General features: G+C 37.4%; 1 pseudogene; it reads right to left on the minus strand.

Moving 5' to 3' along the window:
* Window positions 1–1,569: 1,569 nt before the first annotated feature.
* On the minus strand, window positions 1,570–2,847 carry LOC137018867 (piggyBac transposable element-derived protein 4-like; annotated as a pseudogene).
* Window positions 2,848–10,700: the final 7,853 nt, after the last annotated feature.

Below are 10,700 nucleotides of genomic sequence, written 5' to 3' on the forward strand. Positions count from 1 at the left end.
GCTTTGACGTCACAGGAAAAAATATGTTTTAAAATATATTAAAATAGAACACAGTTGTTTTAAATCATGACACTGATTTTATATATCACATTTATCCCTTCTGCATCTAAAAAAAGTTACACATAGGTGCAAAATGGACAAAAATGTCCATGCCAAAAAACTGTCATAGAAATATGATTTATTAATAATTTTTCCACTTTCACTGATGTCATTTTTTTAACCAGCATCTGTTCTATCCATAGATACCAAACATTCATTAATTTTAAGAACTGTAACCCTTTAAATGCTGGTTCGTTTACATAATGCCATAGTTGTTTTTTTATGAAAAAAAAAAAAAAAAACATGGGATACTTTTTATCCATGTGTGCACCAAACCCATCTGGTTGGTTTGCTGCCAAAAAGCTATTTTTAGTTTCATCTGACCAAAGAAGCCGGTCCCATTTGAAGTTCCAGTCTTGTCTGACAACTGAATATGTAAAGAAGGTAGGTGCTGTTTGGTAATTTTTTTAGGCTTTCTGAGACTCAAGACTCAACTAATTTCTGCAATTCTCCAGCTGTGATCCTTGAAGAGTCTTTGGCTACTCAAACTTTCCTCCTCACTGCGCATTAGGACGATTTAGACACACGTCCTCTTCCAGGCAGATTTGTAACATCTTTAGTTGATTGAAACTTCTTAATTATTTCCCTGATGGTGGAAATGGGGATTTTCAATGTGTTAGCTCTTTTCTTATCCATTTTCTATTTTGTGAAGCTCAATGATCTTTTGCTACACATCAGAACTATATTATTTGTTTTTACTCATTGTGATGAATGATTAAGGGGATTTGTCCTTTGTGTTTACACATATTTGTACTGCTGTGGAACAGGAAGTCATGGCTGCACAATTTCATGCTCCTAGTCACCCTGGTGTGCTAAAAAATGTAAATGTGAATGGGAATATACTTCAGAGATATTTTACTCAGAAGAATTTCTAGGGATACCAATAATTGTGGCAAACATGTATTGGAGAAAAACATTTATTTCATAATGAGCTTTTCCCCCCCATTTTCAATTCTTTTCCTTCAATGAAAGGTTAGAATTTTGTGAATTTTTTGAATAAAAGATCAAAAAGATAAACAATGCTGATTTTTTTTCACAGCCACCTTTGCTCATATTTACTAAGGGTGCCAATATTTGTGGGGGGCACTGTATATTTCATATTCATATTTTTTTTCCACTTTCACTGACTTTTTTTTATCAGCATCTCTTCTATTCATACTTACGAAACATTCATTCATTTTCAGAATTTTAAAAACAAGATTTATTGTTCAAAACCCAAGAACACAGAGTAAAGAAACCACAGGTATATGAACATGAATATGAATAGAGATGATGAACTGAGTGAGAGGGAATTCACTCACAGCAGGAGGTGCAGTATGTCAGTTTATGGACTTCTTGCAGATGGAGGCAACTTTTTTTCTTTTTGTCAGCGCAGAACTTGCAGAACTTTCTCTTGCGGGTGTTTGGGTTTTCCTGCTGTTGATCCTCCACCATGTTGGAGGCAGAAAGTTAGCGGGGGATCCGCTGTCTTCATGATATTTGTGGCATTTCCAACATCTTCCCCAGTTCCTCGAGAAACAGCCGCCGTCTGAATGTTTTGCCCTGGTTCCAGGAGGGGTCCACCGCTGTCCACAGTACAAAAGAGTTGAAGGTTGAGACATCAACAAGGTTGTAGAAGAGAACCACTGGCCACCGACATGTTCTTCTCGTACAGCTGTAGGTGCCAACAACCTTCAAAAGAAAAAATGAAAAGAAAAAAAAAAAAATTCCTCTGTTATTGAATAATCAAAACAATATGCGTTAAGAATAAATGTGTGTGGAACTGATGATAATGGCACATACCTTGTCCAGGTTGTCAACACCTCCTTTGCAGCGGTTGTAGTCTATGATGATCACTGGCTTCTTTTTTTCTGTGTCACTCACAGCCGGCTCTCGATGTCTGGTGCTAAGGAGCAGCACATTCTTCCCACGTTTGGGTACATAGGAAACCGCTGTGTGTGTCTTTGTGAAAACAAAGAGGGAGGACAGTAGTGCCTTGTCTCCAGCAGCTGTGGGGGAAGCTCTAGCTTGTTCTTCTGAATTGTACCAACTAGGGCCATCTTCCTCTTTAGAAGTTCTTCAGCCAGTGCATAAGAAGTGAAAAAATGGTCGCAGGTCACAGTATTTCCCTGGAGCCCCTCTGTCATGTCCAGGACAATCCTTTTTCCCTGGTTCACCTCTGCAGGAGTTCCAGGAGACTTCCCTGTGTATATTTGCATCTTCCATGCAGAGGATGTTTTGACGTCACAAGTGACCCAAACTTTTATACCGTACTTGGCAGGCTTGCTAAGGATGTACTGGCAAAATCCACATTGGCCTCTGAAAGGGACCAGTTGCTCATCCACACAGACATCCTGGCCTGGGTTGAACAGCATAGGAAGGCGATCTGTCCACTTCTTCCAGATCAGCCTTCTTCAAATGCAGCCAGCTTGTCGACCCTCTGACATGCAGGTAGTGTCAGCTTGTCATCAAACCTCAGGGTGGAGCTCAGGAGCCTGAATTTACGGTGGGACATGGTGGCTCGGAAAATGATCAAACAATCTGGCCATTTTTTGAATTCCACTGAGAATGTGCTGTATCCTCCATGTGCTCACTCTCAGTGCTTTCATCAGAAGAACAAGAGCTATCAGAGGAGACAGACTCCAGCTCAAACTCAACGTCATCCTCTGAGCTCAACTCTTCATCCTCAGCATCTAATGCACCTGTGTGCTCACTGTCATTGGGCAACACTAGCTTCAGAGCTTCTTCTGCTGAGTAACTTCTCTTCATCTTGCAAACAATGAAATGATCAACCCCTCAAGCACCACATATTGGTTTGGCTGTGAAAACAGCTGTGTGAACTCAAACTTTGTATAAAATCTACCAGACTAAACAATCAGAATTTTCTTGTGGTGAAAACTAAAACAACGTGTTTGGGGGCTTCTGAACTTCTACTTCAAATTCAAGCGCACCTTTTATCTCCGTACAAAAACAATAACAAGTGAAAAAGTGCAATCAAGGGTTAAGATGCGTGTTTGGGTGAAAAAGAAAAACCTCAAAGCTCATTAACCTTCTTTGACCTTTTTCATAGTTTTCACATGGCCCTATGACCCTGCCAAGGGTGTGACTCATACATGGAGTGGTATTTTTGATTGCCAGTACAATATAATTTCTTTCAAACTAATTACACACATAAAATTTTCAGTAAACACATGCAAACTACACTCTGACATCCTTACCAACATACCCACACAATTATAGCTGCATTATTTTTCCAATTGACTCTATAATAGACTATAATACTCAAAAGTAGAAAACACAAATAAAGCGAGTATTTATTTTAAATGCCAAATTTGAAAATATAGCGCAATCTAGTAAATGGTAAAAATGTAAAATTTGAAGCCTTGCCGATAGAATGAATGCCTATTTGCAAATATTGTATAATTTTATAGTCAAATGGCCCTGGGTTAAAAAAATGCAATGTGGACATTTTTGTCCTGAGTGTGAGTATTTTTTGTACGGAGGGTAAAATTGATTTTTTGAAGGAAATGAGGGTAAAATATTAAAATTCCAATAAAAATAAACATCTGAGCTAAAATTAATGTAGTTGGCATTAACAAAGGCACACTTATAACAAAAAAAAAAACAAATATGAAATGGACAAAAATGTCCATAAGGTTGCACAAGGGTTATAGATTTATTTCTCAAAATTGTGACTTAATTTTTCACCTCTCATCTATTTTTCTCTTAATGTGAACTCTTGAGGCAGAAATAAGCTTCCATAGAAAAACAGCAGATTGGTGACAGAACAGCCTGAACAATATTAATCAGGTGATATTCATGCTAAATGGAAAGTCTTTCACTCTGAATTTGTCAAGAGTACAGAGGTCAGACTGACCATAATTATAATTCTTGACACACAGACTCATTAATTCCTATGTGTTCCCAAGCCATGTGCATGATTTCAAGCCACCCAATTCTGTTTCCTGTCTAGACATTGCTCTCCCATAAAGATCAGGGAAATCAAGGATGATAGACCTGTGTCTTGTCATTGACGCCAAGGGAGAGGTATGTCCCACAGCGGCTGTTTGTTCCTGTCTAGCTTCTGATTAGTGGGATTAGGTCCTGCCACCAATGAGTATTCTGTGATCTGGATGGGGTTTGGCAGCCACACAGAGCAGTTTGTGGGCATTAACACAACGGCAGTGCCATCTATCCAACAGGTTGTGTAATTAGAAATGTTGTTTATCGATTGTTTGGTCAAGCAACATCTGGAATTAGGCCTGTTTCACACGTGCTTTGTCTGTGGCGTGTATTTATTTGAACAGATTGCTGCGTGCACACATGTCCCAAAAACACAGCTGACAGTAGAATATCTCCAATGAGCCTATTTTTGCTGTGCACTATAAACCAACATAATATTTTGCAATAAGGGCTTGTATGAAGAAACACAAACTAATATAGCAAACTACACATGCACTGTGTGAAAAAAAAAAAATGTTTGGCGACTGACAGGCACACAAACTACACTATTTATTCAGTAAATCTCTCTAAATTTAAGCAGTTTAAAGCTATGCTATAGTGTTTAGATTGCATTCTGTGTATATTCATTAGCATTTAGATGAAAATGTCTATAAAGCAAGCCTGTTGTTATGCTACTAAAACGCTCACATGCCACAGATGCAGGATAATACCTGGCATAATATGCACAAATAAGAGTAAGGCAGACCACTTGGGCATCCTATGTGGGTGAGTGGACCTTTTGTTTGATTTGCACTGGAAAGTGCTAAAAAGTGTGTTATTCTGCTTTGTAAGTTTCTTCACATTCTTTTTTTTTTTTTTTTTAGTAAAAAAAAAAAAAAAAAAAAAAAAAAACTGAGGTAAATGTTAATGGACAAGAGCACTAAAGCCTGAGAGGGATTTAATTGCCATGTTCAGAGGCCTTAGCATCTTTGTTTTGCCCCAGTGAGTGCAATCTGTAAACTGTGAACTCTTTTAAAAGCCTTCCTCAGAAGAAACAGCAGTAGGACATTGTCAACGGGAAAGCAAATAAATAATTAGAAGGTTTCTGGCATTATTTTTTTAACAATTTTATTTATATATATATATATATATATATATATATATATATATATATATATATATATATATATATATATATATATATATATATATATCTCAGTATGCATGCAAACATAAATTTTTGTCAAAATTAAAAAATGTAATTTTTTTTAAGGTTAGTACATCGATCCTTCAAAAATGTATTACTATTATTATTATTATTATTATTATTATTGTCTTGCCCTGATTCACTATGTCAGGATGGTTTTTACTGAAAGAAAGTGTACATACGTCATATCCATAAATAGAGAAAAGTTGCTCCGGCTTTGGCGCATGTATGGAATGGGAGTGGCATAGGTCAGTTTTCACAATGAGCAATGGAGCACATTAAATCTCAAACCTCTGGGAAGTCTGCTGGCAAAAAGAGAACGCATCAGAGCTCGTAATAAAATGAGAATCAACGTTGGCTTGGCTTTTCGGAGATTGCGAGCAATGTTGTAAAAGCAACTGTTTTATTGAAAAGATATACTGCCATATGTAGCTCTCTAACAGAGTAAAGCATTATCTATTATCTATTATGAAGGGTCATTTCATTATGGTTTGTTATAGCACTGTGCTGGAATTTGTTTTCAAGGAAGTATCGTGTATATAGCTATAGTAACGTCTTCTGCAATTCAGCTTGAGATCTTTTCCATCTAAACTGGTTACATCTCTTTAGCCTGTAGTGAATGTTTTATGAGCAGTAGGATAATCATATTCATCCACACAGTCATGCAGAGCCGAAGCAAAACAATTGTTCTTTGTTCTTGCGCAAAATGCATTCAGTTTTTTTTTTAACCACTACAGGGCCAAAAGGTACTTAGGCCCTGTCCACACGGAGATGCATTTCTGTGTATACACACAAATTTTGTCTCGGATAGGCATTTCATCCACACAGATCTGTCATTTTCGGAAGGTGAAACCGCTATTTTTTGAAACCGGGTCCCAGAGTGGATAAATCTGAAAACGACGCCCTTTGCATTTTCGTGTGTACAGCCTATCCATACATTTTGTGAAACGATGATGTCATCACCCCACGTGTCGACCCTAGTAAGACGCCGCTAACAGCTATAACAACAACAATAGCATACTACATGCTTGCGTTCGTGCTGCAGAAGCTGCCGAGCCTAAAGCTTTATTAAAATAATGCTTCATTTCGAAACTTTACTAAAGTTTGTATACAGCACGCAAGGTTTATGAGCATGCTCCAAGTCTTATTCTTTGTTTTTAGTGTTTCTCTGTGGCAGAATTACAGTGCCACATACTGCTCTGGCATGCATACTACATCGTTTTGAGTTGTTTCAGTAGTTTCGTGTGTGCGCAGATATTTCTTGAAGGGAATAAAGGTTAGATAGGGTAAGCTCTGGCTTCGTGTGGACGTAGCCTTAGTTTACCGACACGTTTGATAGTTGTGTGTGTGTGCATGTGTAAGTCAAATTAAGGCCATGTCCACACTAATACGTTTTTGTTTGAAAACTCTGTCCATATTTTTCTGTCCTTTTTGACCTTCTGTCCACACTAAGATAGCATTTTTGTCAAGTAAAACTGAGCTTTTTGGAAACGCTCTCTCTGAAATGGATAAATTTGAAAACGCTGTTTTCGCGTTTTAGTATGGATGTTGAAAACAGAGGTATTGCAATGTTTAGTCATGTGACGCATATTGTACCCATAGATAGTTATACCAAGCCTTTTTACTGTAACAGTGTTGCTCAATATAAATGCTCGTTTGCGTTTTAAACAATGCGAGTTTGAGTGCGACCTGGACGCAACAGTTGAGTGATGTGATCATATGCTAATAAAACTGTGCTAGAAGAATAGCATGAGAACTTTATTATATCTGCTCTCTCTGCATCATCTCGTGAGCTTTTAATATGTTTTACGCCTGCTCAGTATAAGGTTTATGATTTATGCGTTTTCAGACGTTTCAGTGGGGATGAGCTATTGGAAAACACTAGTGTGGATGGGGAGCGTTTTTAAATGAAATGTCTCTGGATTAATGTATATGTTGCCTAATTTATCTCACTGGTATTTTCTTTTAGAAAAAATAGTGATAGACACATAAACACAGCAACCATACTTAGAATAGTAGATCTTTTCTGTCTGTCTTTTGATGTAGATTGAGAGGCTTCACATGGAGATGTTTGCACAACATGCCAACACTCAGTACCTGCAGCAACATTCCATCTGCTGTTTTCGAAACTTCTAGCAGACAGGTTTTTCATCTCCAGAGCCCTTCAATCGCACTTTACACTTTTCACCTCATTACTATTGCATTTATCTATTTCATTTGTTAATTAGTCTCGAAATTTTAATGAGAAATCCAAGCAAACATTGATTCACAGTCCTCTTGCGATTAAGTGGAAATGTGTAGTTCTGCGAGAGATTCTCTGCAGTAGCAATGCAGCATTATATTTCATTTTACTTATAGTGATACAGCTAGGAGTCTTTGAACAAAATAGTTACTTTGAAGGTTCTTTGAGCACTTTAGGTTCCACATAGAGCCTTTTAAAAGTTTCTGAAGCTAAACTTGTAGAGCACAGTACAAGCAATGGCATCATATGTACTTGCTCTTTAAAAGAGCAGTATTATTATTATTTTTTTCTCCTAGAAGTCATTATCCCAAAACAAATAATCATAGTAAATAATCCTAGAAGCATCAGCAGCCCTAGGCAAAATATGTGTTTGCGATGCCGACAGAACATTCATTTTGCATGAACTAAACAGCAAATTTATTCTCTGTGTATTAAATAGCCATTGCTTTCATGGTTGTCATGGGACTGGAAATAGAGGAGTATTACTAGAACTTTTGCAAAAAAGCAAATATGGTTGATATGAAAACATCCCTCAGCACAAATAATCATGTGACACTGAAGACTGGATTAATGGATACTAGAAATGCAGATTTTCCATTACACTTTAAAATACATTAAAATAGAAAACAGTTATTTTAAATGGCAATAATATTTCACAATATTACTGTTTTTACTGTATTTTCAATCATATGCATGCAGCCCAGGTGAGCAAAAGAGACTTCCTTCCTCAAAAACATTAAAACATCTTACCGATCCCAAATTTCTAAATGAAATGATACTTTCATTAGCATTATTTAGAACAGTGAGGCTTAGTTTTAAGGTTGAAATGATTGGAAGATGAGAAGATGCCAACACAAAAGCAGCGTCTAGCGCTTTAGTTAAAGTAAACACAAGAGGAGACTCCATATGCCAGCTGCACACTCTCAATAGAAGAATAACGCACACTCAGCAGGGTTGACTCAATAAATGTGTACAAAGTAACCGTCCAGGATCTTAGTCAGCAAAAGCGGTCCCACTGTCAACATATTGACTTCAACAAACTTCTCCATTCTAGCAAAGACAATGAAGTAATTCATTTTATTGACACACCCTGTAAACACATTCACTTTTCTGATTAGTCAATTAAATTATATCATTTCCTGTAATTAGATGAGTAATAGACTTGCTATCTCAAATGTTGTGTGAGCAATATGTAGTTAAGAAATCAATTAGCGTGTGCTGCTCACTCACTATACACAATGCTTTTAAGTATAATTAGGAATAATATATATCAGCCGCATTAGTATGTATCATTCGTAGCAAAAACAATGAGGCAAGTATGTGTTTTACAAATAAATGTTACCCCAATGAGGTATTTATTAAAGACACAGGGAAAATCAATTGTGTGTAGTGACAGTGCTCTTGTGGGTGCAATGCATGTCTGCACAGGAAGTAAAAGTGATGCTTACGTGTTCCCGAAATAGGTGGGACAGCAGCGGGCTGCCGAGGGACCCCATCGAGTCTGCATCTGGAATTGTGGAGAGGAATGAGATATTAGTATAACAACGTCCTTATTTTGTTGCCCTGGGCGACAATGACATTGACAGCTTCCTCTCATGTGCTACTGTGTACTTGGAATAGCATGGGTTTCTGGCTTCCTTTTTATTTTAGACTGAATCCATGCAGAATGGGAGCTGAAACTATTCATTAAAATCACTCCACGTGACATACTGGGCTATGAAGACAGTAACCTGAAATCTATAAAACATGTTGCAAAAGAAAATGCTGTTGCTCATGGTACAAAATGAAGGTATCTGTTATGTTCCATTGAAGTATGTGGATAATTCAAAGGCATTATTGTTGCCAATGGGTAAATCACTGAATAGACATAATTTTAAAAGTGGTTTTACAAGACAATATATGTATATTTTATATAATTGAACATAAGGCTATCAGTGACCTGCAGCCCAAATTGGTTTATATAACACCATTTTCAATTAAAAACAGAAAACTTTTTATGTGATTTCGCCATTTATTTACACGACAGTGGTGTTTTGGGGGCCTGAAAATGCAAACTTTTGAAAACGATCAGTTATCATCTCCATGTTCATTACAAATCCACGAATTTGTGAAAACAGTGAAGTGATATGCATGTGTATTACAGGAACGTAGTGTTTCTTTACAAAGTGACATCGCCATCTACTGGCCTGGCATGAATAATACAGCATTTTTGGTCGTTTTCATGGATCTGTGTGAATGGGGTTCATTTTGACAACATTGTCGTCTCAACATGAAAAACACAAAGGAAAAACATACTTAAACTTACCCTAAATTTGCTCTCCATGAATCTGATTTTTTCCCCTCATTTTCCCTTGTCTATTAATTTATTCTTGTATTAATTTGTGGCTGTCCACTGACATCTAATGCTCTCTGTGGCTGCTCTCCATCAACATGTGGAACACGGATGTGAACTCTTCATTTTCCACTCGAGCACCTGACAGTGAGATTGGTGGAGGAAGAGGGGGGATGTTAGCATCAGCACACCTGTTAGTTTCTCATCTGGGAAATGAGCCTGAGGCAATTAGTGATAGTAATTAACATCACCTCAAACTAAAGCAGGCAAAACCCAAGTTAGATAAGAGGAGACTACAATTAGACCTGCTGTCAAAAGTCTACAATTAAAGCAGGATCAATCCTACTTGTGCCACAAAGCTCCGGTTAACAACACTCTAATGTTTTGTTACTGGAGTATGACATGATTATTTCAGAGACAAATCCTCAGAGTTTCTATTATTTACCCATGATAGTCAAACAGATAATTAGCACTATATTTGCAATTATAATTGTTTTTTCTTGTTCATAGCAGTTCCATTTTGCCTTTTGACTTCTATGATGGGCTCAATATTATATGTCTTTATATCAGATATCTTATTTTATTATGTGCTGTCCACAAACAGTTTTTTGCTAGTTCGTTGCAATGAGGTTGTTACAGAATCCTATGTAGTTGCTTGCTAGAGTGTTGCTATGTGGTTATGGTGTTCTGGATGGTTGTTAGACAATCCAGAGTGGTTGCTAGGGTGTTCTGGGTGAATGCTAGAGTGTTGCTAGGGTTTTCTAGGTGGTTGCTAGAGCATTCTGGTGGTTGGGTGTTGTGAGTGGTTGGTAGAGTGTTGCCATGTGGTTGCTAGTGTGTCCTGGGTGATTTCTAGATTGGTGTGGGTAGTTGGTAGAGTGTTGCTATGTGGTTGCTAA

This window comes from Chanodichthys erythropterus, chromosome 4 (genome assembly GCF_024489055.1).
Source record: "Chanodichthys erythropterus isolate Z2021 chromosome 4, ASM2448905v1, whole genome shotgun sequence".
NCBI lineage: Eukaryota > Metazoa > Chordata > Actinopteri > Cypriniformes > Xenocyprididae > Chanodichthys > Chanodichthys erythropterus.